This window comes from Triticum dicoccoides, chromosome 7B (assembly GCF_002162155.2).
Source record: "Triticum dicoccoides isolate Atlit2015 ecotype Zavitan chromosome 7B, WEW_v2.0, whole genome shotgun sequence".
In the NCBI taxonomy this organism is placed as follows: Eukaryota; Viridiplantae; Streptophyta; class Magnoliopsida; order Poales; family Poaceae; genus Triticum; species Triticum dicoccoides.
The window spans coordinates 542492499-542502184 of NC_041393.1; positions in this window are offsets into that span (position 1 = coordinate 542492499).

Sequence of the window (9686 nt, forward strand, 5' to 3'; positions counted from 1 at the left end):
ATCCTTCTTATCCACCAAATATTTAGGGTATTTCCGCTTCCAGTGACCATTTCCTTTGCAGTAGAAGCACTCAGTTTCAGGCTTTGGTCCAGCTTTGGGCTTCCTCGCGGGAGTGACAACTTGCTTGCCATTATACTTGAAGTTCCCTTTCTTTCCCTTTGCCCTTTTCTTGAAACTAGTGGTTTTGTCAATCATCAACACTTGATGCTCTTTCTTGATTTCTACCTTCGTTGATTTCAACATCACGAAGAGCTCGGGAATCGTTTTCGTCATCCCTTGCATACTATAGTTCATCACGAAGTTCTAGTAACTTGGTGATGGTGACTAGAGAACTCTGTCAATCACTATCTTATTTGAAAGATTAACTCCCACTTGATTCAAGCGATTGTAGTACCCAGACAATCTGAGCACATGCTCACTAGTTGAGAAATTCTCCTCCATCTTTTAGCTATAGAACTTGTTGGAGACTTCATATCTCTCAACTCAGGTATTTCCTTGAAATATTAAATTCAACTCTTGGAACATCTCATATGGTCCATGACGTTCAAAACGTCTTTGAAGTCCCGATTCTAAGCCGTTAAGCATGGTGCACTAAACTATCAAGTAGTCATCATATTGAGCTAGCCAAACATTCACAACGTCTGCATCTGCTCCTGCAATTGGTCTATCACCTAGCGGTGCATCAAGGACATAATTCTTCTATGCAGCAATGAGGATAAACCTCAAATTACAGACCCAGTCCGCGTCATTGCTACTATCATTTTTCAACTTAGTTTTCTCTAGGAACACATATAAAACATAGGGAAGCAACAACGCGAGCTATTGATCTACAACATAAATTGCAAAATACTATCAGGACTAAATTCATGATAAATTAAAGTTCAATTGATCATATTACTTAAGAACTCCCACTTAGATAGACATCCCTCTAATCATCTAAGTGATCACGTGATCCAAATCAACTAAACCATAACCGATCATCACGTGAAATGGAGTAGTTTTCAATGGTGAACATCACTATGTTGATCATATCTACTATATGTTTCACGCTCGACCTTTCGGTCTCAGTGTTCCGAGGCCATATCTGCATATCCTAGGCTCATCAAGTTTAACCTGAGTATTTTGCGTGTGCAAAACTGGCTTGCACCCATTGTAGATGGACGTAGAGCTTATCACACCCGATCATCACGTGGTGTCTGGGCACGACGAACTTTGGCAACGGTGCATACTCAGGGAGAACACTTTTATCTTGAAATTTAGTGAGAGATCATCTTATAATGCTACCGTCAATCAAAGCAAGATAAGATGCATAAAAGATAAACATCACATGCAATCAATATAAGTGATATGATATGGCCATCATCATCTTGTTCTTGTGATCTCCATCTCCGAAGCACCGTCATGATCACCATCATCACCGGCGTGACACCTTGATCTCCATCGTAGCATCGTTGTCGTCTCGCCAACTATTGCTTCTATGACTATAGGTACCGCTTAGTGATAAAGTAAAGCAATTAAAGGGCGATTGCATTGCATACAATAAAGCGACAACCATATGGCTCCTGCCAGTTGCCGATAACTCGGTTACAAAACATGATCATCTCATACAACAACTTATATCTCATCACGTATTGACCATATCACATCACAACATGCCCTGCAAAAACAAGTTAGATGTCCTCTACTTTGTTGTTGCAAGTTTTACGTGGCTGCTACGGGCTGAGCAAGAACCGTTCTTACCTACGCATCAAAACCACAATGATATTTTGTCAAGTTAGTGATGTTTTAACCTTCACAAGGACCGGGCGTAGCCACACTCGGTTCAACTAAAGTTGGAGAAACAGACACCCACCAGCCACCTATGTGCAAAGCACGTTAGTAGAACCAGTCTCGCGTAAGCGTACGCGTAATGTCGGTCCAGGCCGCTTCATCCAACAATACCGGCGAACCAAAGTATGACATGCTGGTAAGCAGTATGACTTGTATCGCCCACAACTCACTTGTGTTCTACTCGTGCATATAACATTTACGCATAAACCTGGCTCGGATGCCACTGTTGGGGAACGTAGTAATTTCAAAAATTTCCTACGCACACGCAAGATCATGGTGATGCATAGCAACGAGAGGGGAGAGTGTTGTCCACGTACCCTCGTAGACCGAAAGCGGAAGCGTTAGCACAACGCGGTTGATGTAGTCGTACGTCTTCACGATCCGACCGATCCAAGTACCGAACGTACGGCACCTCCGAGTTCAGCACACGTTCAGCTCGATGACGTCCCATGAACTCCGATCCAGCAGAGCTTTGCGGGAGAGTTCCATCAGCACGACGGTGTGATGACGGTGTCGATGATGCTACCGACGCAGGGCTTTGCCTAAGCACCGCTACGATATTACCGAGGTTGAATATGGTGGAGGGGGCACCGCACACGGCTGGGAGAGATCAATAGATCAACTTGTGTATCTAGAGGTGCCCCCTGCCCCCGTATATAAAGGAGCAAGGGGGGGAGGCGGCCGGTCAAGAGGAGGGCGCGCCAAGGGGGGAGTCCTACTCCCACCGGGAGTAGGACTCCTCCTTTCCTTGTAGGAGTAGGAGAAGGGAAGGAAAAAGGAGAAGGAAGGAAGGGGGCGCCCCCCTCCCTAGTCCAATTCGGACCAGGCCATGGGGAGGGGTGCGGCCACCCTTTGAGGCCTTTCTCTCCTTTCCCATATGGCCCATTAAGGCCCAATACGAATTCCCGTAACTCTCCGATACTCCAAAAAATACCTGAATCACTCGGAACCTTTCCGATGTTCAAATATAGTCCTCCAATATATCGATCTTTACGTCTCGGCCATTTCGCGACTCCTCGTCATGTCCCCAATCTCATCCGGGGACTCCGAACTACCTTCGATACATCAAAACACATAACTCACAATATAAATCGTCACCGAACGTTAAGCGTGCCGACCCTACGGGTTCAAGAACTATGTAGACATTACCGAGACACGTCTCCGGTCAATAACCAATAGTGGAACCTGGATGCTCATATTGGTTCCCACATATTCTATGAAGAGCTTTATCAGTCAAACCGCATAACAGCATACGTTGTTCCTTTTGTCATCGGTATGTTACTTGCCCGAGGTTTGATCATCGGTATCTCAATACCTAGTTCAATCTCGTTACCGACAAGTCTATTTACTCGTTATGTAATGCATCATCCCGCAACTAACTCATTAGTCACATTTCTTGCAAGGCTTATGGTGATGTGCATTACCGAGAGGGCCCAGAGATACCTCTCCGACAATCGGAGTGACAAATCCTAATCTCGAAATAGGCCAACTCAACAAGTACCTTCGGAGACACCTGTAGAGCACCTTTATAATCACCCAGTTACGTTGTGATGTTTGGTAGCACACAAAGTGTTCCTCTGGTAAATGGGAGTTGCATAATCTCATAGTCATAGGAACATGTATAAGTCATGAAGAAAGCAATAACAACATACTAAATGATCAAGTGCTAAGCTAACGGAATGGGTCAAGTCAATCACATCATTCTCCTAATTATGTGATCCCGTTAATCAAATGACAACTCATGTCTATGGCTAGGAAACTTAACCATCTTTGATTCACGAGCTAGTCAAGTAGAGGCATACTAGTGACACTATGTTTGTCTATGTATTCACACATGTATTATGTTTCCGGTTAATACAATTCTAGCATGAATAATAAACATTTATCATGAAATAAGGAAATAAATAATAAGTTAATTATTGCCTCTAGGTCATATTTCCTTCACCCACCTCCCCCGTATATAAAGGAGTGGAAGAGGGGAAGGGTCGGCCCTCTCATGGCGCGCCCAAGGGGGGGGAGTCCTACTCCTGGTGGGAGTAGGATTCCCCCTTTCCCTAGTTGGAGTAGGAGAAGAGGGAAGGAGGAGAGAGGGAGAAGGAAAGGGGGGCGCCGCCCCCCTTCCCTAGTCCAATTCAGACCCAAAGGGGAGGGGGCGCGGCCTGCCTTGGCCCCCCCTCTCTCTCCACTGTGGCCAATTAAGGCCCAATAACTCCCCAAGGGGTTCCAGTAAGCCCCCCGGTACTTCGGTAAATGCCCGAAGTCACCCGGAACCATTCCGATGTCCAAACATAGCCTTCCAATATATCGATCTTTATGTCTTGACCATTTCGAGACTCCTCATCATGTCCGTGATCACATCCGGGACTCCGAACAACCTTCGGTACATCAAAACACATAAGCTCATAGTACCGATCGTCATCGAACGTTAAGCATGCGGACCCTACGGGTTCGAGAACTATGTAGACATGACCAAGACTCATCTCCGGTCAATAACCAATAGCGGAACCTGGATGCTCATATTGGTTCCTACATATTCTACAAAAATCTTTATCGGTCAAACCGCATAACAACATACGTTGTTCCCTTTATCATCGGTATGTTACTTGCCCGAGATTTGATCGTCGGTATTTCAATACCTAGTTCAATCTCGTTACTAACAAGTCTCTTTACTCATTCCGTAATGCATCATCCCGTAACTAACTCATTAGTCACATTGCTTTCAAGGCTTATAGTGATGTGCATTACCGAGAGGGCCCAGAGATACCTCCCCGATAATCGGAGTGACAAATCCTAATCTCGATCTATGCCAACTCAACAAACACCATCGGAGACACCTATAGAGCATCTTTATAATCACCCAGTTATGCTATGACGCTTGATAGCACACTAAGTGTTCCTCCGATATTCAGGAGTTGCATAATCTCATAGTCACAGGAACATGTATAAGTTATGAAGAAAGCAAAAGCAACAAACTAAACGATCATTGTGCTAAGCTAACGGATGGGTCAAGTCAATCACATGATTCTCTAATGATGTGATCCCGTTAATGTAATGTCAAATCATGTCCATGGCTAGGAAACTTAACCATCTTTGATTAACGAGCTAATCAAGTAGAGGCATACTAGTGACACTCATTTTGTCTATGTATTCACACATGTACTAAGTTTCCGGTTAATACAATTCTAGCATGAATAATAAAAATTTATCATGATATAAGGAAATATAAATAACAACTTTTTATTGCCTCTAGGGCATATTTCCTTTAGGTAGCTGCCACGTGGCAGCTTTGCCGTCTGCTGGCAGAGGGGAAAGCTCTTTGTCGTCTGCCAGCAGACGGCAAAAGGCCTGTATAGCCCCTGTTTTTTCTTAAATTCATTCAATTTCAACACACAAATTTCACAGCAGACATATGACATATCCAACACACAAGTTTCATCATACATACATAACCAACACATAATTCCATCCATACATATTACAATAGTTTCACATTGTTCATCCGCACCAATCCATCCATCCATATAACAAGTTCCACATTGTTCATCGATACAAAAGAAAAGCAGAAAGGGAAAAGAAGCACTCCATCCATGCAAGCTTCCATGAAGTAAATGAAATATGCAAAATGGGAAACAAGAAAGTTAGAAAAAGAAGACTAGAAGAAGAAGAATAAAAAGAAGAAGAAGAAGAAGAAGAAGAAGAAGAAGAAGAAGAAGAAGAAGAAGAAGAAGAAGAAGAAGAAGAAGAAGAAGAAGAAGAAGAAGAAGAAGAAGAAGAAGAAGAAGAAGAAGAAGAAGAAGAAGAAGAAGAAGAAGAAGAAGAAAAAGAAGAAGTAAGCATACTTAGGTAAAATGGAGCTAACCTAGCTAATTATGCCATTTTTGAGTGAACTAACAATATTATGCCATTTTTGATATAAAGCAGCTAAGTATAGGTCATTATTGAGCTAACCTAGGTAACTAAGCATATTAGAGCTAACTTAGGTCATTTTGGAGGAGAAGAAGAAGAATAGAAGAATAATAAGAAGAAGAAGAAGACTAGAAGAAGAAGAAGAAGACTAGAAGAAGAAGAAGAAGGTTTTACCCTTTTCCTTCTCATTCTTCTTCTTTTATTCTTTCTTTTTCTTCTCTTTCTTCTTCTATTCTTTCTTTTCTCCTCTTCCTTGTTTTTCTTCTTCTTATTCCTTATTTGTGTCATTTTAGAGCTTACATAGGTAATTATGCCATTTTTTAGCAAACTAAGCTTATTATGTCAATTTGGAGCGAAATAAGGTAAGTATAGGTCATTTTTGTGCTAACATAAGTAATTATGCCATTTTTGAGCTAACGTAGGTAAAATGGATCATTTTGGAGCTAACCTAGCTAAAATGGATCATATTGGAGCTAACCTAGGTAAACTTGGCCATTTTGGAGCTAACCTAGGTAAAATCGATCATATTGGAGCTAACCTAGGTAAAATGGGTCATTTTGGAGCTAACTTAACTAAGCATATTATGCTATTTTTGACATAAGTAAGCTAAGTATAGGTCTTTATTGAGCTAAACTAGGTAACTAAGCATATTAGAGATAATTAAGCATTTTAGAGCTAGCTTAGAGCTAACTTAGGTCATTTTGGAGCTAATTAGGCTTATTATGTCATTTTCGAGGATAATAAGCTAACTATATGACATATATGATGTTACCAACATTGTTATGCCATTTCAAACCTAAGTAAGCTAATTATGCCTTGTTTTACATAAGTAAGCTATGGTATGTCATTATTGAGCAAACCTAGGTAACTAAGCATATTAGAGATAACTTAGGTCATTCCGGAGGAAACAAAGCAAAGTATAGATCATTTGGAGCTAAGTAAGCTTTATGTCATTTTGGAGGAAGATTAGCTAAGTCTAGGTCATTATGGTAAGCATTTTGGAGGAAATAAAGCTAAGTCTAGGTCTTTATGCATTTGGTAGGCAAAACACTAGAGAAAACTTACCGTCATCACGGAGGTGAAGGACCAGTCGGGTTTATGCCATTGCCAGGCGGAGAAGGACCGGTTGGGGTCGGGGTTGCGCCAGTGCGAGATGGAGAAGGATCTGTCGATGCTTGTCGGGAGGCATGCTGCACCAAAGATCATTTGCAATGTCTCGTTAGCACGATGCAACTGAAATGTGAATACTAGTAAATAATGACCATTCAAATGATACTCACCGTGTCTGCTATACCAATCTGAGGCATCGGCGGAGGGGTCTGACCGTTTTTCTCGCACATGGACTGCACATTTTGTTTTCACGAGTTAGTCATATTAGTTAGTAATGAAATGAACATAATGCATGATTTGTCTAATAAGTAGGAAAACTTACCACGAGGAGCTCGTATAGGGCCCGGTGAGACGGGTCGTTCCGGTTCCTCTCCGCCTCCAACAAACTAGACGTCCTCTCCTTCAACTCGATCTCCCTCTGCTTGGCCTGCCTGTTTGCCTCCGCCAGAAGATCCTGGGCCCTAGCCTCCATGGCGAGCTCTACTGGCCGTGGTCGAGGCGGTATCTCAGGAAGAGACCTCGCGTGGCGCTTCTTGATCTCCGGGAGACTTCTAGGATAACATATCAGTCCATCCCCAATGGCTACCGAGCCATGTTTCCTCCCATCACTAGATAGCATCATGAGCTCTGTATCAAAAAGACTCTGGCTCGGGTTGAAGTCATCCCCTTTCATCACCTTCCCAAAGTCTCTATACCTCACGAGCTTGTTGTGGGAGGAGATGTTGGTGAAGCTCTCTAGATGATCGAGGTCATCCTCAGAGAATGCCTTGGCCTTCTTGAACGGGGCCATATGGGCCATGGCATAGAGGTCGTACAGCGGTGGCACTTCCTTCTTGTTGTGTTTCACCTAAAAGAGAGGAACAACATATTAGTTAAGGGCTGAAGCTAGCATGAAGAATGAAATTGCATGAAATGTTAAGGGCTGAAACCACATACACAGTGATCCCCGTACTCAAATAGGTTAGAGCTCCCTTGATGGTGTGGCACACCTTGCATTTGGGTACACTTATCCCTGGCCTTGTTGTGTTCGGCTAGCCATTAGGGAGAGCACCACTCATCCACCAACGCCTCCCAACAGTCCATCATATCCGCACACCATCGCGGGGGCACCTAAGTTTGGCAAAGAGAAATTTCAGCGCTACGCCTACGAATGAAATTAAGGAAACTAAGTACAAGGCCTTAAGAATAGGTAATTACCTTCATGTACTTCTCCTTACTTAGATACTTGCGGCGGCACTTCTTCTTGGCCCTCCTATTGTTAGTCGAGGCGTAGTAGTCTCGAACAGCCTGCTCCCTAGCCTCGTGCCGTAAGTTCTGAAGTAGGCGCTTGCACTCTGCTTCGAGAACCCTAGCCGCCTCCGCCTCTTGTTCCTCAGCAACCATGTAGAAGGTCTGCAATCAAACAAGACAACACTGATTAGTACAATCACTAGGTAATGTTGATTTTTAATTCTGTAAAGGAGAAATTACCCAAAACCACCGCCTCACAATGTCAGTCACCATCTCGCACAAGACACCGTCGACCCTCTCCTCCGGCGAGGCCCGAGCAGCCATGTACAACTCCTGGCTCAGTGCTAGCTGTGGAACCTAACCCTCACCGGGCAATGTGACCCACCCCGGGAAGTGCTGCCGGCAAAGCACACCAAGGACCTGGTTGGGCCTACGGACACCATCGGCGTATATCCAACCCCTGCAGTATGACAAGGCCAACACATTAGATATTAATTTGAAGAAACATGAAGGACGCAGGTTACAAAAGAGTAAATGCACTTACTTATCCCCGTTAGGCTCAATCAAAGACCTCTGATCGCGGGTCGCCGACACGGCTGGGAGCTTCGTACCACCATGCTGGTAGACCTTCTTGCCCTACTCAACCAGCTCGCCCTCACTAAAACTATCGTCAGACCAGGTCTTCTCGCCATCAGCATGGCCACTAGTCTCCAGAGTCACGTGGGATGAAGACTCCGGGGCCCGAGTCTCCTGGGACGAAGGCTCGGCGACCCGATGCTCGTCGGTCCGAGGCTCGTGGACCGGAGTCCGAGACGGGTCCAAGTTTGACGGGTCCACCTGAGACGGAGCACTCCGGTGGTCAGGAGAAATAGCTGGGCGTGACAGCGAGGAAGGCGCAGCAGGCTTCCTACCTCTCCCGCCACCACGTCCACCTCTAGATGCACCCCTCTTCGTCTTCCCCCGACCTCTCCCGGCCGAAGAAGAAGCGCCCGTCGGTGTCTGCATGCTGTCTACCAGCGCTCTCCGAAAGTGCTGGGGGTGCAATAATAACACCCCTCCCAGCACGTGCCGAGGAAGAAGGAGGCTCGGAGCGCTCTCGACCCGCGCCCACCATCTGTCAACACCTGCAATGAGAAAGAGTAAATGAAATTAGTACAACATAAACATAATAAAATTTTAAGTGTGTACCATCATCATGAACATAATAAAAAATTGAATACCTAATAACATTACATAATTAATATATATATATATTCCCCTCGATCCTCGACCCCTCGACCACTCAGCTACCCTCGACCCCTCAGCGACCCTCGACCATCGCCGACCCTCTTTTTCTACTTTTCCTACTTTTTTTTCATATTCTACTTCTAATTATTTCGTTTTTTCATCTTCATCATCATCATCATCATCATCATCATCTTCTTCTTCTTCTTCTTCTTCTTCTTCTTCTTCTTCTTCTTCTTCTTCTTTACTTATTGTTCTTTTTTTCATCTTCTTCCTCTTCTTCTTCTTCTTCATCTTCTTCCTCTTCTTCTTCTTCTTCTTCTTCTTCTTCTTCTTCTTCTTCTTCTTCTTCTTCTTCTTCTTCTTCTTCTTCTTCTTCTTCTTCT